Source organism: Aquarana catesbeiana, linkage group LG08 (genome assembly GCF_042186555.1).
Source record: "Aquarana catesbeiana isolate 2022-GZ linkage group LG08, ASM4218655v1, whole genome shotgun sequence".
NCBI classification, from domain to species: Eukaryota; Metazoa; Chordata; class Amphibia; order Anura; family Ranidae; genus Aquarana; species Aquarana catesbeiana.
In genome coordinates this window covers 2,253,895-2,280,394 of record NC_133331.1, presented here as the reverse complement: position 1 = coordinate 2,280,394, position 26,500 = coordinate 2,253,895, and the positions used below count along the sequence as shown (strand labels likewise).

The following is a 26,500-nucleotide window of genomic DNA, read 5'->3' as shown; positions in this document are numbered from 1 at the left end:
CCAGGGCAGCCATTTGAATATCTCCTCCCATGAAGATGAGGGCAAGCTTAAAGAAAAGGGTAGGCAGATCCTGGTGGTAGGGGATTCTGTTATTAGAGGGACAGAGAGGGCAATCTGTCAGAATGACCGCGATCAACGAACAGTATATTGTTTCCCAGTTGCACGAGTTCGGGACATTGCAGATCAGATGGACGGATTGTTGGATGGGGCTGGGGAGGATCCAGTTGTCATGGTACATATTGGAACCAATGACAACATTAGAAGAAAATGGAGCACCCTACAAAATGATTTCAGGGACTTAGGGGCTATATTGAAGAAAAGGACCTCCAAGGCAGCATTTTCAGAAATACTACCTGTACCTCGAGCCACACCAAGAAGGCAACAGGAGCTTAGGGAGCTTAGCAAGTGGCTGAAGAACTGGTGCAGGAAGGAGGGGTTTGGCTTCATGGAGACCTGGACTGACTTTTCAATTGGTCACTTGCTCTACAGCAGGGATGGACTGCACTTAAATGAGCAGGGTGCAGCTCTGTTGGGAAAGAAAATAACCAAAAGGGTGGAAAAAATGTTAAATCCACCACCAGCATGTAACGTTCACATAGAAACGCCATCAGCATGTGACGTTAACACGGAGACTTCACCAGCATGGGATGTTCACACAGAGACACCACCAGCTTGTGACGTTCACACGGAGCCTCCACCAGCATGTGTAGTTCACACGGAGACTCCACCAGCATGTGACGTTCACACGGAGACTCCACCAGCATGTGACGTTCACACGGAGACTCCACCAGCATGTGACGTTCACACGGAGACTCCACCAGCATGTGACGTTCACACGGAGACTCCACCAGCATGTGACGTTCACACGGAGACTCCACCAGCATGTGACGTTCACCCGGAGACTCCACCAGCATGTGACGTTCACACGGAGACTCCACCAGCATGTGACGTTCACACGGAGACTCCACCAGCATGTGACGTTCACACGGAGACTCCACCAGCATGTGACGTTCACACGGAGACTCCACCAGCATGTGACGTTCACACGGAGACTCCACCAGCATGTGACGTTCACACGGAGACTCCACCAGCATGTGACGTTCACACAGAGACTCCACCAGCATGTGACGTTCACACGGAGACTCCACCAGCATGTGACGTTCACACGGAGACTCCACCAGCATGTGATGTTCACACGGAGACTCCTCCAGCATGTAACGTTCACACGGAGACTCCACCAGCATGTGACGTTCACACGGATACTCCACCAGCATGTGACATTCACATTGAGACACCACCTGAATGTCACATTCATGTTGAGACTACAGCACAATGTGAGGTTCATGTTGAGAATCCACCAAAATACCAGGGCAGCCATTTGAATATCTCCTCCCATGAAGATGAGGGCAAGCTTAAAGAAAAGGATCAGCAGATCCTGGTGGTAGGGGATTCTGTTATTAGAGGGACAGAGAGGGCAATCTGTCAGAATGACCGCGATCAACGAAGAGTATATTGTTTCCCAGTCGCACGAGTTCGGGACATTGCAGATCGGATGGACGGATTGTTGGATGGGGCTGGGGAGGATCCAGTTGTTATGGTACATATTGGAACCAATGACAACATTAGAAGAAAATGGAGCACCCTACAAAATGATTTCAGGGACTTGGGGGCTATATTGAAGAAAAGGACCTCCAAGGCAGCATTTTCAGAAATACTGCCTGTACCTCGAGCCACACCAAGGAGGCAACAGGAGCTTAGGGAGCTTAGCAAGTGGCTGAAGAACTGGTGTAGGAAGGAGGGGTTTGGCTTCATGGAGACCTGGACTGACTTTTCAATTGGTCACTTGCTCTACAGCAGGGATGGACTGCACTTAAATGAGCAGGGTGCAGCTCTGTTGGGAAAGAAAATAACCAAAAGGGTGGAAAAAATGTTAAATCAACCACGTGTCATTCACATCGAGACTCCTCCAGCATGCAACGATTCTGTTGAGACTCGGGCAGAATGTAACTTTCCCACTAAGACACCGGCAGATTGTGGCGTTACCACTGAGACTCTGGCAGAATGTGACATTCATCAGCAGCTTCTGAATCACAGACTCAACTAAAAGTCTGAGGAACCCTCCCAGGGACCAGGTACGGCTTTACCAACACAGGTCCCTACACTGGTGGCGGCTGCCACTCCAGTATCCAGAGGGCCTTCCCATCAGCCCTCTATTTCCCTTTTTGGAGCTTCTGAATCACCAACTATAAATGTAAATGGACAAACAAGATGATTGACTGTTCCTAGAAGAAGACTCAACAAAAATTCTAAGGAACCCTCCCGAAGGACCAGGTATGGCTGTACCAACACAGGTCCCTACACTGGTGGCTGCCACTTCAGTAACCAGAGGGTTTTCCCATCAGCCCTCCATTTTTCGTTTTTGGAACTTCTGAATCACCAACTATCAATGCAGCTGGACAAAGAAGACAATTGGCTGTTCCTAGAAGAAGACTCAACAAAAAGTCTGAGGAAGCCTCCCTGGGACCAGGTACGGCTGTACCAACACAGGTCCCTACACTGGTGCGAGCTGCCACTCCAGTAACCGGAGGGTCTTCCCATCAGCCCTCTATTTACCTTTCTGCAGCTTCTGCAGAAGCTTTAAGGTTCGACAATACGTCGCCAAAACATAATCACCTGAAGAACAAGGGGGAGTATGGAAGAGGGAGAGAGGGATGAAAAGGGGGGGAAAGGTTGGAGAAAGAAGGGGGTGAGGGTTGGGGGGAACCCCCACACCCCTTCCTTACCCCTAACCTCTCCTCCCTCCTTTCCTCCCTCTCTCCCTCTTCCATACTCCCCCTCGGGCGTGTGTTGGACCGGCTAAGGGGAGGTTGGAGGCCGGTATTCTTTGGGTGTGTTTTGGAGTGTTATATACATAGATTGCAGTTTAGGATAAGTTTGGATTTCTTCTGGAGACGCTTTGAGTGGACATAATTGATGAACTCCGTTCAGCGGGGGCGGGCCTCAGAGAACAGAGGCCGCATACAGGCAGCACAGAGGCTTAGGGGTTAGCCTTGCAGCACTGGGGTCCATGGTTCAAATCCTGACCAGGACACTATCTGCATGGAGTTTGCATGTTCTCCCTGTGCTTGCGTGGGTTTCCTCCGGGTACTCCGGTTTCCTCCCACACTACAAAGACATGCTACCTTGCGTTGGTGGTGCAGTGGTGAGCATAGCTGCCTTTCAAGCAGCTGACCCGGGTTCGATTCCCGGCCAACGCCATCTCCAATACTTGGAGTCCTCAGAGAGAAAAGCGCTATACAAGGGTGGAATGAAGAATGAAGCGAATGTGTGGAATGTTTGAGGAAGAAAATGTTCCCCCAGAATCTATAGAAGGTGAACCCAGCAACTGATAGAAGACGCTTAGGCTGCGATCACACCTAGGCCTTCCGGATCGCGGGCGGAATTACTGCGATTCCAGATTGTCATCCAGTTATTTTCAATGGCACCCCAATCATGGGACAATATTGTCACCTGACAAATCACACAAAAAAAATTGCGGGACGCCTATTTCCCATAGGCCGTCAGGCAACAATCGCGGCAAAATCACACCTCGATTGGGATGATATTGAAAGTAAAGGGATCGCAAGCGTGTGCTGTGTTTTGCACCGATTCGAGAATCCAGAACACCTAGGTGTGACCAAATCCTCGCCGTGTCCATCATATGACAAGAACTTCCTGCACAAACGTCCCTCCAACATGAATAATACACCCATACCCCCCCAACATGAATATTACACCCATACTCCCCTATCAGGAATATTACACCAACACCCCCCAACATGAATATTACACCCATACCCCCCAGCAGGAATATTACACCGACACCCCCCCATCCTGACAATGATGTCCCCCCAGCAGGAATATTACACCGACACCCCCCCATCCTGACACTGACGTCCCCCCAGGAATATTACACCGACACCCCCCATCCTGACACCCCCCAGGAATATTACACCCACACCCCCCATCCTGACACTGACGTCCCCCCAGGAATATTACACCGACACCCCCCATCCTGACACTGACATCCCCCCAGCAGGAATAAGAAAATAAGGATGATCCTCAGCTCCATCTAGTGGTCATAATGCAGTACATGTATGACAGGAAGCTACACAGACCAAAAGGGTGGTTAGAGGGTTGGAAAGGGGAGGCCACGGCGTGTCCATGCCCAGTAAGTGCCAAAATATTTCCTCTGCTCGGGGGTCCACACTTAAGGAAAGGTGATTTCCATTCTAGCAGCAGATTTGATAGAAAATAAAGTGTGTGGCTGTGGTGAAGCAGGGGCTGTTATCTGCTAGTACTTACCCTTGGAGGATCTTCGGCAGGCTTTGGCACACAGCGCTCTTTGTTGCTCCACTTCATCTTTCTCTTGATATTCACTTAACAAGGAGCTGAGGTATTCTTCCTGTGACAAGAAGAAGGGAAGACGTAAGAGTCCCTATCCTGGACAAGAAGAGCTCAGCAATCAAGGCTTCATAGCAGGACTCCAGGCAGACCTTAAAGTGGACCTCTCAGCAACTTTACAAGTCTGCATGAAGAAATAGAATATACCGTATTCTTCTATCCCTTCTACAAGTGTAAAAATGTCACTTTTCATCCTGCCGGAAATATACAGAGCTCAGAACTTTCTGCTCTCGTTGTCTCTGGACTGTTTTCAGTCATAGTTCTCTATGTGGACTACAAAACATCACCTCACTATGTTATAGACAGGGGGGAGTATTCTGTAGTCCAAACACACTTTCTGTCCTACGGTGACAACACAACGTCTCCATAGATTCAGTACAGTGAGTGTTGTCACCCTAAGACAGGAAGTTACTGGCAGGATCAAAGACAAAGGGAAAAGAAAACGAATGCAGCCACCATATCTAAGGACTGGTCAGCTGAAGTATAATACATTTTTGTATTTCGGATTCCCCAATAATTCAGTTGGCCCCATCTGTGTACCCCCACAAATCACTTGCCCTATCAGAGTGCCCCAATAGATCAGTTACCCCATCACCCCATCAAAATGTCCTCTTAGATTAGCTGCATCCAGAGTACATATATAGATCAGTTGCCCCATCACAGTGTCCCCATAGATTAATTGCCCCATCAAACTGCCCCCATAGATTAGTTGCCTCATCATCGTGCCCCCATAGATTAGTTGCCTCCATCACAGAGCTCAGTGTACCTGTAGGAGAACTTCCTATAGCCTGGCAGGCAGAAGGTGGGAGCTGGCAAGAGAAATGTGCTGCAGGGCACACAGCAGGCACGTGAAGTCATTGGTTGCTAGGCATGCCGGCATCTCTAGCAACCAATGACTGCTGCTCAATGGACCAGGACTTGTGGGCGGTCCGCCATCTTAGTGAAGGCTCCATGAATCAGCCTGTGCAGGAGGCAGAGCCAGGGACTTTACGTGAGAGGAGACTCATCTAATCTCTCAGTGTAGGAGAATTCAGACTGAGTGGGTGGAGCAGAATAGGTAGGGGCGGGACGAAGGAGTATGACGTAATGTTGTGGGGGAGGTGCTAGGAGAGGGAGCCTGTCACCGAGCATAATGCCTGGGTCATGTGACCTCCCCCCCCCCCCCGTCTTGGCCCCCTGCTTCCAGTCATATGCTCTATTGATCTACTGACCCCCCATAGATCTCCTGCTCTGTATGGACAATCACTCATGCCCCATACTTGGGAAAAAGGAAAAATTGGAACAGGGAACAAAGGAATATAAATGTAAATATGGCGGAACACAGCGTGCCGCGGTGACAACTTTCCACCATATCAGTCTCCGGTCACATCTGCGCGTTCCGGTAATGCGCACAGAAATGCACGTTTCCACGCAATCCCGGAACACGCAAAAATATCTGCCTCAAGCTTGTAGTGCCATTTATTGTAAATGTCCCCCCAAAACGTGAGACCCCAATACAAGAAATGTGGCAAAATGCGTGGGAAATAAAACAAAGCGGAACGCGTCATGAGATACTTTGTCAGGCTTGTGAGGCATAGGGCAACGCACTGAAATCAATGGGGGGCGCTATGCTTGTTGGGGGATTGTCATCCAGGTGTATGTCAGAGGAGTGACTGGGACCGGCATTGGTGTCAGCGGACGCTCTATTAACCCTCAGCATTGGTGTCAGCGGACGCACTATTAACCCCCAGCATTGGTGTCAGCGGACGCACTATTAACTCCCAACATTGGTGTCAGCGGACGCTCTATTAACTCCCAGCATTGGTGTCAGAGGACGCTCTATTAACCCTCAGCATTGGTGTCAGCGGACGCACTATTAACCCCCAGCATTGGTGTCAGCGGACGCACTATTAACTCCCAACATTGGTGTCAGCGGACGCTCTATTAACTCCCAGCATTGGTGTCAGCGGACGCACTATTAACCCCCAGCATTGGTGTCAGCGGACGCACTATTAACCCCCAGCATTGGTGTCAGCGGACGCACTATTAACCCACAGCATTCGTGTCAGCGGACGCTCTATTAACCCCCAGCATTGGTGTCAGCGGACTCACTATTAACCCCGGCATTGGTGTCAGCAGACGCACTATTAATCCCCAGCATTGGTGTCAGCAGACGCACTATTAACCCCCAGCATTGGTGTCAGCGGACACACTATTAACTCCCAGCATTGGCGTCAGCGGACGCACTATTAACTCCCAGCATTGGTGTCAGCAGACGCACTATTAACCCCCAGCATTGGTGTCAGCAGACTCACTATTAACCCCCAGCATTGGTGTCAGCGGACGCTCTATTAACTCTCAGCATTGGTGTCAGCGGACGCACTATTAACTCCCAGCATTGGTGTCAGCGGACGCACTATTACGCCCCAGCATTGGTGTCAGCGGACGCACTATTAACCCACAGCATTGGTGTCAGCGGACGCACTATTAACCCCCAGCATTGGTGTCAGCGGACGCACTATTAACTCCCAACATTGGTGTCAGCGGACGCACTATTAACCCTCAGCATTGGTGTCTGCGGACGCACTATTAACCCCCAGCATTGGTGTCAGCGGACGCACTATTAACTCCCAACATTGGTGTCAGCGGACGCACTATTAACCCCCAGCATTGGTGTCAGCGGACGCACTATTAACCCCCAGCATTGGTGTCAGCGGACGCACTATTAACCCCCAACATTGGTGTCAGCGGTCGCACTATTAACCCCCAGCATTGGTGTCAGCGGACGCACTATTAACCCCCAGCATTGGTGTCAGCGGACGCACTATTAACCCCCAGCATTGGTGTCAGCGGACGCACTATTAACCTACAGCATTCGTGTCAGCGGACGCACTATTAACCCCCAGCATTGGTGTCAGAGGACGCACTATTAACCCCCAGCATTGGTGTCAGCGGACTCACTATTAACCCCGGCATTGGTGTCAGCGGACGCACTATTAACCCCCAGCATTGGTGTCAGCAGACGCACTATTAACCCCCAGCATTGGTGTCAGCGGACGCACTATTAACTCCCAACATTGGTGTCAGCGGACTCACTAATAACTAGGGCTGGGAGATTCTCTTAAAAAAAACTCGATTCACGATTCGAATCGAGTTTTTTTTTTTTTTTGGAAACCGCGCCGGTCCCGAGGCGCTGCGGGCATGAGTTTTTAGGCGAGGCCGCGGCTTGGGCCTAGTCCGCGGAGTCCGGCCGTAGCCGCGGCCTCGCCTAAAAACTCATGCCCGCAGCGCCTCGGGACCGGCGCGGTGAAAAAAAAAAAATCTACAAAAAACGATTTGCTTAAATTTTGAATCGATTTGACCTCTCAACTCGATTCAAGATTTAGATCCATTTTTTTCCCAGCCCTACTAATAACCCCCAGCATTAGTGTCAGCGCACGCACTATTAACCCCCAGCATTGGTGTCAGCGGACGCACTATTAACCCCCAGCATTGGTGTCAGCGGATGCACTATTAACCCCCAGCATTGGTGTCAGCGGATGCACTATTAACCCCCAACATTGGTGTCAGCGGACGCTCTATTAACCCCCAGCATTGGTGTCAGCAGACACACTATTAACCCCCAGCATTGGTGCCAGCGGACGCACTATTAACCCCCAGCATTGGTGTCAGCGGTCGCACTATTAACCCCCAGCATTGGTGTCAGCGGTCGCACTATTAACCCCCAGCATTGGTGTCAGCGGTCGCACTATTAACTCCCAGCATTAGTGTCAGCGGACGCACTATTAACCCCCAGCATTGGTGTCAGCGGACGCACTATTAACTATAGTGGGGACATTGGAGTGTCAGCTCCTGGGCTTAGCCATAGACTATAGTGAGGACATTGGAGTGTCATCTCCTGGGCTCAGTCATAGACTATAGTGGGGACATTAGAGTGTCAGCTCCTGGGCTCAGTCATAGACTATAGTGGGGACATTGGAGTGTCAGCTCCTGGGCTCAGTCATATACTATAGTGGGGACATTGGAGTGTCATCTCCTGGGCTCAGTCATAGAATATAGTGGGGACATTGGAGTGTCAGCTCCTGGGCTCAGTCATAGACTATAGTGGGAAATTAGAGTGTCAGCTCCTGGGCTCAGTCATAGACTATAGTGGGGACATTAGAGTGTCAGCTCCTGGGCTCAGTCATAGACTATAATGGGGACATTAGAGTGTCAGCTCCTGGGCTCAGTCATAGACTATAGTGGGGACATTGGAGTGTACATATACAGAGAGTACACAGGTCACATCTCTATATCTGGGTATCTACGGGGGATATAGTATATAGAGATTAGGAGTGCAACGGATCAAAAACTCACGGTTCAGATCGTTCCTCGGATCAACAAAAAAAAATCTCCCCCACTGTAATAATATATTAGCAGGGTATTGGCAGGGTATTGCAGAGTATTGGCAGGGTATTGCAGAGTATTGCAGAGTATTGGCAGGGTATTGCAGAGTATTGCAGAGTATTGCAGAGTATTGGCAGGGTATTGCAGAGTATTGGCAGAGTATTGCAGAGTATTGGCAGGGTATTGCAGAGTATTGGCAGAGTATTGGCAGAGTATTGGCAGAGTATTGGCAGGGCATTGCAGAGTATTGGCAGAGTATGGCAGAGTATTGGCAGGGTATTGCAGAGTATTGGCAGAGTATGGCAGAGTATTGGCAGGGTATTGCAGAGTATTGGCAGAGTATGGCAGGGTATTGGCAGGGCATTGCAGAGTATTGGCAGAGTATTGGCAGAGTATTGCAGAGTATTGGCAGGGTATTGCAGAGTATTGGCAGGGTATGGCAGAGTATTGGCAGGGTATTGCAGAGTATTGGCAGGGTATGGTAGAGTATTGCAGAGTATTGGCAGGGTATTGGCAGGGCATGGCAGAGAATTGGCAGGGTATTGCAGAGTATTGGCAGGGCATTGGCAGAGTATTGGCAGGGTATGGCAGAGTATTGGCAGGGTATGGCAGAGTATTGGCAGGGTATGGTAGAGTATTGCAGAGTATTGGCAGGGTATTGGCAGAGTATTGGCAGGGTATGGTAGAGTATTGCAGAGTACTGGCAGGGCATGGCAGAGAATTGGCAGGGTATTGCAGAGTATTGGCAGGGCATTGGCAGAGTATTGGCAGGGTATGGCAGAGTATTGGCAGGGTATGGCAGAGTATTGGCAGGGTATTGCAGAGTATTGGCAGGGCATTGGCAGAGTATTGGCAGGGTATGGCAGAGTATTGGCAGGGTATGGCAGAGTATTGGCAGGGTATGGCAGAGTATTGGCAGGGTATGGCAGAGTATTGGCAGGGCATTGCTGAGTATTGGTAGAGTATGGCAGGGTATTGGCAGAGTATTGGCAGGGTATGGCAGAGAATTGGCAGGGTATTGGCAGAGTATATATATATATATATATTTATAGGACAGTGGTATATAGTATATACACAGAGATTACACAGGTCACACCTCTATATCTGGGTATATATGGGGGATATAGTATACAGAGATATATATAGGACAGTGGTATATAGTATATACAGAGCGTACATACGTCACACCTATATAGTATCTGTATACTCCCCTCCCCCACCTATATACTATCTGTATACTCCCCTCCCCACCTATATACTATCTGTATACTCCCCTCCCCCACCTATATACTATCTATATACTCCCCTCCCCACCTATATACTATCTATATACTCCCCTCCCCCACCTATATACTATCTGTATACTCCCCTCCCCCACCTATATACTATCTGTATACTCCCCTCCCCCACCTATATACTATCCATATACTCCCATCCCTGCCTATATACTATCTGTATACCCCACCTATATACTATCTATATACTCCCTTCCCCACCTATAAACTATCTGTATACCCCCCTCCCCCCCACTATATACCACACAGCTCTTCCTGCAGGGCATACAGGAGAGTCAGTGTGTGTGTAATATATATAATATATACACACACCAGAAATCTCGCTGTGGTAAGCGAGGTATAGAGCCAACCCTGTCCTGGGCAGACGTTCATGTTCCAGGATTGTCCACCATTTATCTGCACCTAGAGGTGTCCCCGGACCTAGAGGTGTCCTAGAGGTGTCCCCGGACCTAGAGGTGTCCCAGAGGTGTCCCTGGACCTAGAGGTGTCCCAGAGGTGTCCCCGGACCTAGAGGTGTCCCCGGACCTAGAGGTGTTCCAGGACCTAGAGGTGTCCCCGGGCCTAGAGGTGTCCCCGGACCTAGAGGTGTCCCAGGACCTAGAGGTGTCCCCGGGCCTAGAGGTGTCCCCGAGGTGTCCCCGGACCTAGAGGTGTCCCCGGGCCTAGAGGTGTCCCCGAGGTGTCCCTGGGCCTAGAGGTGTCCCTGAGGTGTCTCCTAGGATCTAGAGGTGTCTCCTAGGATCTAGAGGTGTCCCAGGATCTAGAGGTGTCCCCGGACCTAGAGGTGTCCCCGGAGGAGGAGGATGGATTAGACCTCCTAACCTCACGGTTGAACAACTTTCTATACAGGTTTATCTCCAATTCCAGGAATGGTGTAGTAGAGTGCATGCTCTGGTGGCTTGGTGGGATCAGTATACCCACATCTATGCCTTTCCTCCCTGAGACTCCTTCCTAGTCTGCATTGCAGGAAGGGGAGGGAGGATATTCTGGTGATCCTCATTGTCTTAGACTGACCCTCGTGGATGTAGTACTCTGACCTGAAAAGGAGGACACTGTGATTTGGTCGGATTGCCTGGGTCTTTTTTCTTACTGACCAATTTTTGTATCCTGCTTCAGAATTGCTGGATTCAATGGCATGGGGTTCGGGTAACCATAATTCTAAGCCCAAGTCCTGAGGGACATCTCTGAATTCTTCATTCCCTGATGCTGAAAGCCAGGAATTCTCATTCTCACCATGACTATCACCATACATGGAAGGATTGACGTGAGGTAAATTCTTCATGGGAAGGATCTTTACCTCCTTTACAGATGAGTTTGGACCAGCATTTGGCCCTCAGCAACCTCAAGGCTCTGCTCTTACTAGTTCTAGAGACCAATATGTTCTCTCCCTTGTGACTCCAAGGGATCTGAGTCTGGTTTGTGGTACCCACTGAATCCCTTTCCCCTCTCACCCACATAGTGGTGATCCTTTCTGCCATCATCTTTCTAAGATCCAACGCCGGTTCTTCGAGAGGATCCCTCCTCCTTGTCTGGATGTGATTCAGGCTGCGGGAGATAGCTCTCGCGTCCACTGTTTACTTCAGACTGACTCTCTCCTGGTCGTTCCAGATGGTCCCTGGGAAGGTGGACCGTTCCTTGGTTGCTCATACAGTCCATTATCCAGGCTTCTGGTCCTATGAATCGGGTTCCTTTGTTTACCATCCAGGGGACTCTACGAGATCTGAGTGTTTCTTGGGCTCTTAGCATCACACTGCTCTTCCCAGATATGTAAGGCCGCCACCTGGTTCTCTGTTCATGATTTCCAGGTTCTCCCCGGTGGGCTTGTGGCCTCCTCTGATGCCAGCTTCTGGTGCAAGATCGTTCGGTTGGCTCTGATCTGCAGGCAGTCCCAGCTCTAGGGCTGGGAGATTTTCTCAAAAAAAAAAAATCTGCGATTTTTTTTTTTTAAACAAACTCGATTCACGATTCGAATCAAGTGGTTTTTTTTGTTTGTTTTTTTTGGACACCGCGCCGGTCCTGAGGAGCTGCGGGCAGGAGTTTTTGGGCGAGGCCGCAGCTTCGGCCTAGTCGCGGCCTCACCTAAAAACTCCTGTCCTCAGGACTGGCGCGGTGTCAGCACCGGTCCTGTTGGAAAAAAAAAAATCAATTTGCTGAAATTTTTTAATCCATTTGACCTCTCAACTCGATTCAAGATTAAATCGATTTTTATTTCCCCAGCCCTGTTGTCCTCAGTGAACCTGTTTTAGGATTTTGTTGTCTCTCAATGGACAGGACTGAAAAATAGAATATAGTACTGAATGTAAAATTCTGTTTTTGGAGTCCATTGAGGGACACAGGTTCCACCTTGGTTTTTGGGCTTTCGGTACAGCTCCCTCCAGGCTGAGACATGCTGGGTACAGGAGGGGTCATCTTGGGTCAGCCTTCTCTTTTGTTTTTGTCCAGTTGTCCTGTAGGAGGCAGTACAACCCGACAGTTAATGGCTTCCTGTGTCACTCAGTGAAGAAAAGATGTGTAAGGCCCGCCATCTGGTTCTTTGTTCATGATTTCCAGGTTCTCCCCGGTGGGCTTGTTGCCCCATCTGATGCCAGCTTCTGGTGCAAGATCGTTCGGTTGGCTCTGATCTGCAGTTAGTCCCAGTCCTGTTGTCCTCGGTGAACCTGTTTTTAGGGTTTTGTTGTCTCTCAGTGGACAGGACTGAAAAATAGATCTCCTGTGTCACTCAGTGAAGAAGAGGAATGTATGGTGAGTACAGAGTCCTCTATTATCAGGTCCTCATTGAGCGGACTCCATTAGTGTTTATTCTGACTGTAGGTGGTGTCTTTATTTCACTTATATTGTGTATATCTTCTCTGCTGGCTGTGTGGTCTCAGAGGGGAAACGTCCTTTTGGCAAGTCCCTGCAGCGGCAAGCCAACATTCTACTGGGAGCTTCAAACCTGGATGGTCTGAGCCTAGACAACCACGGTGAGTTCCACCACTCCTGACCCAAGGGTGAGGGCACCACGCTGGAGGGGTCTTCCCATCTGATCACATGGCTGTTTCATGTCATTACAGAAGACCTTGTAGCACATCACCTGATCCAGCAGATGATTGACAAGGACCCTCAGACACACCCGTCCGCCGCCCCCCCCCCCCCCCAAGGAGCCCTACTCAGAGCGTCCTACCATCACAGAACAGCCAGGCTCCACTCGCTCACATTGTATATACGCGCTGTTCTCTGTCACCATGACTGGTCACCTACACAGATTCTCCCATTAGTAGGTGTGAGAGAATCTCTGCTGAATGACTGCAATGAGAAATAATATCGTAATATACTCTAACAGAGGAACAGCAAAGTGCAGCCACTGTACTGACAGTACAGGGCCTGACTCTACCAGATTATCAGCTCTGCCGTATAGTACAGGGCCTGACTCTACCAGATTACCAGCTCTGCCGTATAGTACAGGGCTTGACTCTACCAGATTACCAGCTCTGCCGTATAGTACAGGGCCTGACTCTACCAGATTACCAGCTCTGCCGTATAGTACAGTGCCCGACTCTACCAGATTACCAGCTCTGCCGTATAGTACAGGGCCTGACTCTACCAGCTCTGCCGTATAGTACAGGGCCCGACTCTACCAGCTCTGCCGTATAGTTCAGGGCCCGACTCTACCAGCTCTGCCGTATAGTACAGGGCCCGACTCTACCAGCTCTGCCGTATAGTACAGGGCCCGACTCTACCAGCTCTGCCGTATAGTACAGGGCCCGACTCTACCAGCTCTGCCGTATAGTACAGGGCCCAACTCTACCAGCTCTGCCGTATAGTACAGGGCCCGACTCTACCAGCTCTGCCATATAGTACAGTTCCCGACTCTACCAGATTACCAGCTCTGCCGTATAGTACAGGGCCCGACTCTACCAGCTCTGCCGTATAGTACAGGGCCTGACTCTACCAGCTCTGCCGTATAGTTCAGGGCCCGACTCTACCAGCTCTGCCGTAAAGTTCAGGGCCCGACTCTACCAGCTCTGCCGTACAGTACAGGGCCCGACTCTACCAGCTCTGCCGTATAGTACAGGGCCTGACTCTACCAGATTACCAGCTCTGCCGTATAGTACAGGGCCCGACTCTACCAGCTCTGCCCTTATAGTACAGGGCCTGACTCTACCAGATTATCAGCTTTGCCGTATAGTACAGGGCCCGACTCTACCAGCTCTGCCGTATAGTACAGGGCCCGACTCTACCAGCTCTGCCGTATAGTACAGGGCCTGACTCTACCAGCTCTGCCGTATAGTACAGGGCCTGACTCTACCAGCTCTGCCGTATAGTACAGGGCCCGACTCTACCAGCTCTGCCATATAGTAAAGGGCCTGACTCTATCAGATTACCAGCTCTGCCGTATAGTACAGGGCCCGACTCTACCAGATTACCAGCTCTGCCGTATAGTACAGGGCCCGACTCTACCAGCTCTGCCGTATAGTACAGGGCCCGACTCTACCAGCTCTGCTGTATAGTACAGGGCCCAACTCTACCAGCTCTGCCGTATAGTAGAGGGCCCCAGCTCTGCCGTATAGTACAGGGCCCGACTCTACCAGCTCTGCCGTATAGTACAGGGCCCGACTCTACCAGATTACCAGCTCTGCTGTATAGTACAGGGCCTGACTCTACCAGCTCTGCCGTATAGTACAGGGCCCGACTCTACCAGATTACCAGCTCTGCCGTATAGTACAGGGCCCGACTCTACCAGCTCTGCCGTACAGTACAGGGCCCGACTCTACCAGCTCTCCCATACAGTACAGGGCCCGACTCTACCAGCTCTGCCGTACAGTACAGGGCCCGACTCTATCAGCTCTGCCGTACAGTACAGGGCCCGACTCTACCAGCTCTGCCATATAGTACAGGGCCTGACTCTACCAGATTACCAGCTCTGCCGTATAGTACAGGGCCTGACTCTACCAGATTACCAGCTCTGCCATATAGTACAGGGCCTGACTCTACCAGATTACCAGCTCTGCCGTATAGTACAGGGCCTGACTCTACCAGCTCTGCTATATAATACAGGGCCTGACTCTACCAGCTCTGCCGTATAGTACAGGGCCTGACTCTACCAGCTCTGCCGTATAGTACAGGGCCTGACTCTACCAGCTCTGCCGTATAGTACAGGGCCTGACTCTGTCAGCTCTGCCGTATAGTACAGGGCCTGACTCTGTCAGCTCTGCCGTATAGTACAGGGCCTGACTCTACCAGCTTTGCCGTATAGTACAGGGCCTGACTCTACCAGATTACCAGCTCTGCCGTATAGTACAGGGCCCGACTCTACCAGCTCTGCCGTATAGTACAGGGCCCGACTCTACCAGCTCTGCCGTATAGTACAGGGCCCGACTCTACCAGCTCTGCCGTATAGTACAGGGCCCGACTCTACCAGCTCTGCCGTATAGTACAGGGCCCGACTCTACCAGCTCTGCCGTACAGTACAAGGCCCGACTCTACCAGATTACCAGCTCTGCCGTATAGTACAGGGCCTGACTCTACCAGCTCTGCCCTTATAGTACAGGGCCCGACTCTACCAGATTACCAGCTTTGCCGTATAGTACAGGGCCCGACTCTACCAGATTACCAGCTCTGCCGTACAGTACAGGGCCCGACTCTACCAGATTACCAGCTCTGCCGTACAGTACAGGGCCCAACTCTACCAGCTCTGCCGTATAGTACAGGGCCCGACTCTACCAGCTCTGCCGTATAGTACAAGGCCCGACTCTACCAGATTACCAGCTCTGCCGTATAGTACAGGGCCTGACTCTACCAGATTACCAGCTCTGCCGTATAGTACAGGGCCTGACTCTACCAGATTACCAGCTCTGCCGTATAGTACAGGGCCCGACTCTACCAGCTCTGCCATATAATACAGGGCCTGACTCTACCAGATTATCAGCTCTGCCGTACAGTACAGGGCCTGACTCTACCAGCTCTGCGGTATAGTACAGGGCCTGACTCTACCAGCTCTGCGGTATAGTACAGGGCCTGACTCTACCAGATTACCAGCTCTGCCGTATAGTACAGGGCCCGACTCTACCAGCTCTGCCGTATAGTACAGGGCCTGACTCTACCAGCTCTGCCGTATAGTACAGGGCCCGACTCTACCAGCTTTGCCGTACAGTACAGGGCCCGACTCTACCAGATTACCAGCTCTGCCGTATAGTACAGGGCCTGACTCTACAAGATTATGACTGACCTCAGAGGTAGGTAGGAAGTGAACAGTCATTGCCGATAACCAGTAGATAAGCTCTCTTCTCTTGTAGATCTCAGGAAGTTCCGCAGTTACAAGGGCCAATCGGTGAGGATCTTCTGCGGGCGTTATGTGATAAGGTGAGTGGCGGTCAGAGCCGGGGGAGGGGTGGTCGGGGGGGGGGGGGGGGGACGGCGAGTAGAAGGTGAGCTGCTGGAATAATTCTCCTCTCTTCTTCTATTTCCAGAAACATCGCTACAAAGAATTACCGCCCGAGGTGCAGGATACTCTGGGGGGCGTCCCTGACGACTATTTTACCTCCCGATTTCCAGGACTTTTGCTGCACACTTAACTTGCCATGGGCTTATGTAGCCATTAGAGACTGTTTCACCCCTATTACACCCGGGACTCCTCAGAACCGGCACTCGGCTCGCAGCCCCCAGATGAGGCGTGAAATGTGCGCTGATTTCTGGTCATGGCCCGAAGACATTGCAGAGTGCCTTAGACTGCCCTCCCTTGGCTCTCCTGTAGAGGGCGACACACGCTGGATGTGGGAGGAGAGACCTTCCTTCCAGCGCCATTTGGTATTCTTTCATATTGCATTATGGAAAGGGTATGGCCTCCTCAGTCTGGGAGGGGCTTTGCGCTATTGGTTGCTGGTGCTGGAGGGGGCGGGCACAGACGAGAAGCAGTTAGTGGTAATGAGGTTTTATTTTTGACCACATTGAAGGGTTTTTATTCATGAAGTGTCAGCTCCTATGGGTCAGCCATGCTTGCTCAGGTTTTATGGGTGAAGTTCAGTGTTCTACCCAGAATCCTCAGTGTCAGGGGGCGGGGTTTACGATCGGTATTTATACGGAGGTGCCCGAAAGCCGTTCCCGCCATCGCTGCGCTCTGCAGAGAAGAATCATTTTCTATTTCAGTTTTATTGACTTTTTTTATTGATAAGGAAACTCGGGAAATGGAAATATTTTATATTTTTAATCAGTGAAGCACAATGGGTTCAATTCTCAAAGGTAAGACCCGGAGGAAGATCCTTATTTCCAGAGAAGTGATCCTATTTTCCGCTGAGCTCAGCCAATGAGAGGTGAGAATTACCGTCACATGACTGAAAATAAAGATCCGGGTCCTCATGTAGCCCGTCATGGTTTGAGCCGAATGTCAGGCTGGATCAGTATTGCCGGGAATAATCGGTGTTTGTGAATTAAAGATGATTTCTGTCTCTGGATATTTTCTGTTTCTGTTATTAGAAATGAAATATAAATGGTTGAGAGATGTTCGGGCTCTGGCCAGATTATGAGCAGAGAGCGGTAACCCATGGCAACCTGTCAGGTGTCCTCTTTTATAAATTTGCATTCTGGCTGCTTGTTGGTTACTGCTGTTTGCCCACAGTCCCCAGATTACCTGGTATTATGGTAATTACCACTTCTATCCATTGGTGGCAGCACCGTGACATTAATATTATGTGTATAGTAATATAGGGGGAGTCATACCAGCTCTAACCACAAGGTGGCAGCAGAGGACCAGTAAAATGCGTATGTTAATATAAAGGGGAGTTATACCAGTTCTAACCACCAGGTGGAAGCAGACTACCAGTAATATTAGGTGTGGAGCAATATAGGGGGGAGTCATACCAGTTCTAACCACCAGGTGGCAGCAGAGTACAAATAATATTAGGTGTGTGGTAATATAGGGGGAGTCATACCAGTTCTTCCCACAAGGTGGCAGCAGAGTACCGGTAAGATGTGTATGGTAATAGGTAATATAGGGGTAGTCATACCAGTTCTAACAGGTGGCACCAGAGTATCAGTAGTATTGTGCATGGTAATATATGGGGTCATACCAGTTCTAATTGCAAGGTGGCAGCAGAGTAATGGTAATATTATGTGTATGGTATTATAGGGGGGGTCATACCAGTTCTAACCACCAGATGGCAGCAGAGTACCGGTAATATTGTGCATGGTAATATAGGGGGTGTCATACCAGTTCTTACCACCAGGTGGCAGCAGAGCGCTGCTAATATTGTGTATGATAGGGGGAGACATACCAGTTCTAACTACTAGGTGGCAGCAGAGTACCAGTAATATTATGTGTATGGTAATATAGGGGGAGTCACACCAGTTCTGACCACGAGGTGGCAGCAAAGCACTGCTAATATTGTGTATGGTAATATAGGGGGAGTCATACCAGTTCTAACCACAAGGTGGCAGCAGAGTACCGGTAATATTATGTGTATGGTAATATAGGGGGAGTCACACCAGTTCTAACCACAAGGTGGCAGAATATGGGTTGCGATCCTGAACACAATGGTGGATGTACATTGCACAATACATTCTGCCGCCATTTTGGAGTGGAGAAAATCGCACTTAAAATGCTGAGCTCAGCAGATGTCTCATCATAAAGGTTACTCGGGGGGGGAGGGGTTGCACGGCTACCATTTTGTTGAGGACCGTAGCATATCTTCTCTTCTACAAAATGGCGGCATACATTGAATAGATAGTCCGCCGCCGTTCTCCAATGGGGAAAGTTGTTTTGGTCCTCCGGATAATGGCAGCCATAGAGGACATCTCTGCTGTGACTACAGAGAGGAGAGAAATGCTGCAATCCTCAATCTTCACTTTCTGGGCGTGTCCCGCTCTGCTGTCCAATCACATAGAAGAAAACCACTGCGGTCCTCAACAAATGGCGGCCAGGACCATTTCTACACAACCATTATATATACTCAGCACTCCCTCCATATTATTTATTGTCCTCAACTCTGCCCAATCACAACCACCAGATGGCAGCACAGTGCTGGTACTATTATGTGTATGATGTAATACAGGGGAGTCCTACCACCTCCGAACACTGGATGGCAGCAGAGTAAGATCCCTCTCATACGGAGCCATCCCTCTGTTAGTGCTAAAACGCTGATTTTCGGCCGCTAGCGGGGCAATTTTAACCCGAAAAAAGGTTAAAAACTCATTCCAATGGGCAGGGGGTTTTGGGAGCACTTAATACAGCGCTCCCGACCCGCCCCAAAGATGCTGCTTGCAGGACTTTTCGGAACGTCCCACAGGAGTGCCGCCCCGATGTGAAAGAACACACTGCAGTGAATGAGAGGCCGTCTTCAGGTGCTTAGCAGTGGCTATTTCTATCACTAAAACGCCTGGAAACTGCCCCAGTGAAAGGGGTCTAACAGAAATGTGTATGAAAATTCATTAATGTCATACCAGGTTCAACCAAAGGGTGGCAGCAGAGTGACGGTGATGTATGTATGGTAATATAGGGGGCGCACCGCCAGTGTCTATCCACAAGGTGGCAGCAGAGTGACGGTGATGTATGTATGGTAATATAGGGGGCGCACCGCCAGTGTGTATCCACAAGGTGGCAGCAGAGTGACGGTGATGTATGTATGATAATATAGGGGGCGCACCGCCAGTGTGTATCCACAAGGTGGCAGCAGAGTGAAGGTGATGTATGTATGGTAATATAGGGGGCGCACCGCCAGTGTATATCCACAAGGTGGCAGCAGAGTGACGGTGATGTATGTATGGTAATATAGGGGGAGCACCGCCAGTGTATATCCACAAGGTGGCGGCAGAGTGACGGTGATGTATGTATGGTAATATAGGAGGAGCACCGCCAGTGTATATCCACAAGGTGGCGGCAGAGTGACGGTGATGTATGTATGGTAATATAGGGGGAGCACCGCCAGTGTGTATCCACAAGGTGGCAGCAGAGTGAAGGTGATGTATGTATGGTAATATAGGAGGAGCACCGCCAGTGTATATCCACAAGGGGGCGGTGATGTATGTATGGTAATATAGGAGGAGCACCGCCAGTGTATATCCACAAGGTGGCGGCAGAGTGACGTGATGTATGTATGGTAATATAGGGGGAGCACCGCCAGTGTATATCCACAAGGTGGCAGCAGAGTGATGGTGATGTATGTATTATAATATAGGGGGAGCACCGCCAGTGTGTATCCACAAGGTGGCAGCAGAGTGACTGTGATGTATGTATGATAATATAGGGGGCGCACCGCCAGTGTGTATCCACAAGGTGGCAGCAGAGTGACGGTGATGTATGTATGATAATATAGGGGGCGCCCCGCCAGTGTGTATCCACAAGGTGGCAGCAGAGTGACGTGATGTATGTATGATAATATAGGGGGCGCCCCGCCAGTGTGTATCCACAAGGTGGCAGCAGAGTGACGGTGATGTATGTATGGTAATATAGGGGGAGCACCGCCAGTGTATATCCACAAGGTGGCAGCAGAGTGAGAAAAAGAATGGTGACCCAAAAAAACGTGTAGAAATGAAAAGAAGAAAGGCAATATTAAGTCTCACCAAGAATATGTGATGAGAATAAAGTGTCAGTATAGAGACTGGTGAGATAAACCACAAGGGACATTAAACATACGATCGAGGAATGCTCCAGGAAGGTGCAGCAGTGTCTCAGGAATGAAATCAAGCCGAAGTGTCAGCTCAGTGAAGGTGAACTATAAGTACCAGCGATGAGCCACAGGTGACCACCAACGTCACGCAGCGTAATCAAAAGGGGGAGGCGGCAATTGGCGCTCAGACCTCCTCGTGGTGTATGCAGATTAACCACTTCAGCCCCGGACCATTTGGCTGGTCAAAGACTGGAAGCCTCTTTGCGATACGGCACTGCGTCGCTTTAACTGACAATTGCGCAGTCGTGCGACATGGCTCCCAAACAAAATTGACGTCCTTTTCCCCCACAAATAGTTTTCTTTCGGTGGTATTTGGTCACCTCTGCGGTTTTTATTTTTTTTTGCACTATAAACAAAAATAGAGCGCCAATTTTGAAAAAAACGCATTATTTTTTACTGTAATAAATATCCCCCAAAAATATATAAAAAAACTTTTTTTTCCCGTCAGTTTAGGCCGATACATATTCTTCTACATATTTTTGGTAAAAAAAATAAATAAATCGCAATAAGCGTATATTGATTGGTTTGCAAAAAAGTTATAAAATTGCATTGATTACTGTAAAAATGTCACTGGCAGTTAGGGGGTTAAGTGTGTCCTAGTGCGTGTTCTAACTGAAGGGGGGAGGGGACTGTGCGTGATCGCGACCGCCGGGCACTCGCATCGGCTCCGTTGGCGAGCAGGCGGCACGCACGCGCCCCCTAGTGGCCGTCTATGTTACTGATGTAACATGACGGCGATTCGCGCAGCCGAATCATGTTGCCGCAGTACAACTGCGGCGGCTGGTCGGCATGCGGTTAAGCAAACAACGTGTCGGCGCGCTGCATCATGAATGACGCCACCCTCTCGTCCTGGGGGCGCAGCGTCAACCCTCAGCGAGTGCCTACCTGTCTCCCCCCCATGGTAAAATAGAGAGGGGAGGGCCCTGGTGCGTGTCGCAGCTCCCCGGCATTCCTCGATCTTATGTTTAACCACTTGCTTACCGGGCACTTATACCCCCCTTCCTGCCCAGACCAATTTTCAGCTTTCAGAGCTGTCACACTTTGAATGACAATTACTCGGTCATACTACACTGTACCCACATGAACTTTTTATCATTTTTTTCACACAAATGGAGCTTTCTTTTGGTGGTATTTAATCACCACTCGGGCACTGATGGGTGGTATTGACAGGTGGCACTGGTGATGAGGCACTGGTGACATTTATAGGTGGCACTGTGGGCACTGATGGGTGGTATTGACAGGTGGCACTGGTGATGAGGCACTGATTGGTGACATTTATAGGTGGCACTGTGAGCACTGATGGGTGGTATTGACAGGTGGCACTGGTGATGAGGCACTGGTGACATTTATAGGTGGCACTATGAGCACTGATGGGTGGGCACTGATGGGTGGGCACTGTTAGGTGGCACAGAAGCCTCTGCAGAGGCTCTTCTTGATCGGGACTGATGTCCCTCTCACAGCCGCCGGTGATCAGCTTTTTTTTTTTTCTTCTCACACTACCAGCATGAGGAGAAAAAATAGGCGATTACCGGCTCTGTTTACATCACACGATCAGCTGTGATTGGCTGACAGCTGATCACATGGTAAGGGGCCGGGATCGCCCCCCTTACTCTGATCTGTGATCAGCCGAGTCTCATAGACTCGCTGATCACAGAGCGTGCCGCGTGCGCCCTGCAGGGGGCGCGCAGGCCGATCGAGCACGGGAGGACGTCTATGGACGCCCTCCCGGCAAAGTAGGCCCGCGCTATCGCCAAAAGACGGGAAATAAATGATCAAACAACTAAATAAAAGAAACAAAAATCGCTCCCACTGAGACCCATGATGTGTTTGTTTTTCTCCCACTGAAATGCCCCTTGCAATCCTTAGTGGGGCACTGTGACGGGGGGGGTGATTTTATGGGCACTGTGACAGGGGGGTTGTGATTTTAGGGGCACTGTGATGGGGGGTTGTGATTTTAGGGGCACTGTGACAGGGGGGGTTGTGATTTTAGGGGCACTGTGATGGGGGGGGGGCTGTGATTTTATGGGCACTGTGATGGGGGGGTTGTGATTTTAGGGGCACTGTGATGGGGGGTTGTGATTTTATGGGCACTGTGATGGGGGGCTGTGATTTTAGGGGCACTGTGATGGGGGGGTTGTGATTTTAGGGGCACTGTGATGGGGGGGTTGTGATTTTAGGGGCACTGTGATGGGGGGTTGTGATTTTAGGGGCACTGTGATGGGGGGGTTGTGATTTTAGGGGCACTGTGACAGGGGGGGTTGTGATTTTAGGGGCACTGTGACAGGGGGGTTGTGATTTTAGGGGCACTGTGATGGGGGGGGGGCTGTGATTTTATGGGCACTGTGATGGGGGGCTGTGATTTTAGGGGCACTGTGATGGGGGGGTTGTGATTTTAGGGGCACTGTGATGGGGGGGTTGTGATTTTAGGGGCACTGTGATGGGGGGTTGTGATTTTAGGGGCACTGTGATGGGGGGGTTGTGATTTTAGGGGCACTGTGACAGGGGGGGTTGTGATTTTAGGGGCACTGTGACAGGGGGGTTGTGATTTTAGGGGCACTGTGATGGGGGGGGGGGCTGTGATTTTATGGGCACTGTGATGGGGGGCTGTGATTTTAGGGGCACTGTGATGGGGGGGTTGTGATTTTAGGGGCACTGTGATGGGGGGGGGCTGTGATTTTATGGGCACTGTGATGGGGGGGTTGTGATTTTAGGGGCACTGTGATGGGGGGTTGTGATTTTATGGGCACTGTGATGGGGGGTTGTGATTTTAGGGGCACTGTGATGGGGGGTTGTGATTTTATGGGCACTGTGATGGGGGGTTGTGATTTTACATTGTGAATTGTATTATTGTAAATAGAAATACACCTAATAATATTAGTAATAATAATAATAAGAACATTACCAATAATAATAAAAGTATAATAAATGTTTTTAGCTGAATTCCGCTCTGTAGATCTTCATTTCTCCACAGAACACAAAACTTCTATGACATCCATGTGATGAATCGGACCTATCAGGGAGCAGATTGCAGAAGCCCCTCCCCTCGATGGACCTGTGTGTATGGAGGACTACATTTCCCAGCATGCCCCGCTCTCCCCATAGAGATGTGTGTTAATGTTGTGTAGAGATGTGATGAGAATATAATATCCCCCCCATGGTGGCTCTCCGGGGTACACACACTATAGATGACTCCATGACATCACATTATATTATTATACATCAGGAGGAGATTTAGAAGCTCAGACTGGCACGACCGTTAACAAAGATGGCCGCCGGGGGGACAGTGAGGGGGCGGAGACTTCACTGTCATGTGACATCTCCATGGAAACCAGGAAGTGGTGTGACAACAACAAGAGATCCCGATGGCTCAGGGAGGAGGACTGACCAATCAGGAGCGGAGGGGGAGGAGCTACAGGTCCCAGCACAGTATAGGCAGGCGTAGGAGGAGGAATGCCCGGATGTGGCCCCGGACCTCCCTGCACACCACACTGCACATAAAGTCTCTATTGGGAAATGCTTTTTTTTTTTTTGGCTGTGGATAGTGAAGGGCAGGGGGGGAGGCAACCCGGGACCCTCCAGCTATTGCAGAACTACAAGTCCCATCATGCCTCTGGGAGTCATTGTACCTGCCAGCCTTGCAATGCCTCATGGGAAATGTAGTTCTGGAGGGCTACTGGTTGCCTCCCCCCTGGTGTAATCCCCAACCCCCCCCCCCCCCCCCGTGTGCTTTTTATGGGATATCTCCAGTCACTTCCTGTCCCAGAGACACAACAGGAAGACGAGAAGAAATCTCCGATCAGTTGTCACCAAAACAGGTTTCTCCATTGAAAGATCGATCGTCATCATCTGTTTCCATGACAACCAAAATCTGGATTTCCTATCACTTCCTGTCCCTGATGACCAATGGGGGTCACCCGACACAATTCACCACTTCACCCCCCGAGACTCTTTTTTGAGACTTTGTTAATTACAAGTTAAAATCTATTTGTTTGTTTTTTACTTGAAAATGAATTAGAACCCTCAACCATTATATATATATATCTCTTTTTTTTTCAGACACCCCAGAGAATAAAATGGCGGTCGTTGCAATACTTTATGTCACACCGTATTTGCGCAGCGGTCTTACAAGCGTAAATTTTTTTGGGGGGGAAAAAAATTACACTTTTTTTTTTTGTAATTTAAAAAATAAGACAACAGTAAAGTTAGCCCAATTGTTTTATATTGTGAAAGATGATGTTACGCCGAGTAAATTGATTCTCAACACGTCACGCTTCAACATTGCGCCGGCTCGCGGAATGGCGACAAACTTTGACACTTAAAAATCTCCATAGGGCGACGTTTAAAAAAAAATTCTACAGGTTGCGTATTTGGAGTTACAGAGGAGGTCTAGGAATAGAATTATCGCTCTCGCTCTAACGATCGCGGTGATACCTCACATGTGTGGTTTGAACATTGTTTTCATATGCGGGCGCTACTCACGTATGCGTTCGCTTCTGAGCGCGAGCTCGGCGGGACGGAGCGCTTTACATTTTTTTTTTCTGATTAATTTAACTTTTTTTCCTTTGACGCTGTCTTTATCAAAAAAATGGTGTGACTTTTATTCCTATTAGAAGGAATGTGAACATCTCTTGTAATAGAAATCATGACAGGTCCTCTTTAATGTGAGATCCGGGGGGTCAAAAAGACCTCACATCTCATATTTACACTAAAATGCAACAAAATAATAAATGTCCCCTTTAGGACCATTGGGCGGAAGTGACGTTTGACGCCGCCTCCGTCATCCAATGGGATGGACCTGAGTGGGAGGAGCCATCGTTCCCTCCCTCCACTTCCAGCCTCTGAGAATAGAACATCGGATCGTCTCCGCCGGTACTGACGGCTCCGCAGCGCGGTGGGAGGGGCCTCTTCTGCCCCCCCGATAAAAGTCATCTTGGGGCAAATCTGCGGCAGAGACCACTTTTATGGTAAAGAGAAGCGCCCGCCGTCTCTGAAAATACCGGGGGGGGGGTTGTGGCCGCTCACTTCTGCCGTAACAACGATATTCAGCGTCAGAAAGACTGAAAAAAAGAAAAAACTTCCTCCCGAAATCCGAGTTGTGAGATCACCGGTCCCGATATTCCATCATAAAATGTATATTAACCCCTTACCTCCCGGGCACTCTCACCCCCTTCCTGCCCAGGGAACGGACAATTCTCAGCTCTCAGCGCTCTCACACTTTGAATGACAATTACGCCGTCGTGTAACACTGTACATAGAGGACTTCTTTTATTATTTTCTTCACACAAATAGAACTTTTTTTAGTGGTACTTAATCACCACTGTTTTTTTTTTTTTTTTTTACAAAAAAAACAAATAAAAAAATGAAAATGTTGAAAAAAAAAAAGTTTTTCTTTGTTTCTGTCAATAAATTTTGTAAATAAGTAATTTTTCTCCTTCACTGATGAGGTGACACTTATATGTGGCACTGGGGAGCACTGATAGCCGGGCATGGATAGGCGACACTGATGGGGGGCACTTATGGACATCACTGACAGGGCCGGTGCTACCACTAGGCGGACTAGGCAGTCCACCCCCCCCCCCCCCGTCTCCGCTCTGACACTGTGTGACATGTGTCCGCTCTACAGTCCATCCCCCCCCCCCGTCTCCGCTCTGACACTGTGTGACATGTGTCCGCTCTACAGTCCATCCCTCCCCCCCGTCTCCGCTCTGACACTGTGTGACATGTGTCCGCTCTACAGTCCATCCCCCCCCCCCGTCT

General features: G+C 49.9%; 1 protein-coding gene and 1 non-coding gene across 10 annotated transcripts in view; one reads left to right on the top strand and one right to left on the bottom strand.

Annotated features, from left to right (window-relative positions):
• Positions 1–26,500, bottom strand: part of ZNF384 (zinc finger protein 384) — a 149,556-nt gene that overhangs the window by 112,842 nt on the left and 10,214 nt on the right. For all 9 annotated transcript variants that reach the window (XM_073595389.1, XM_073595391.1, XM_073595392.1 and 6 more), the window contains exon 3: positions 4,345–4,444. The gene's annotated coding sequence lies outside the window, so the exon portion shown is untranslated. The remainder of the gene's footprint in view (positions 1–4,344; positions 4,445–26,500) is intronic.
• TRNAE-UUC (transfer RNA glutamic acid (anticodon UUC)) lies at positions 3,186–3,257 on the top strand. The gene has a single exon. It is a non-coding gene; the product is annotated as a tRNA-Glu (tRNA).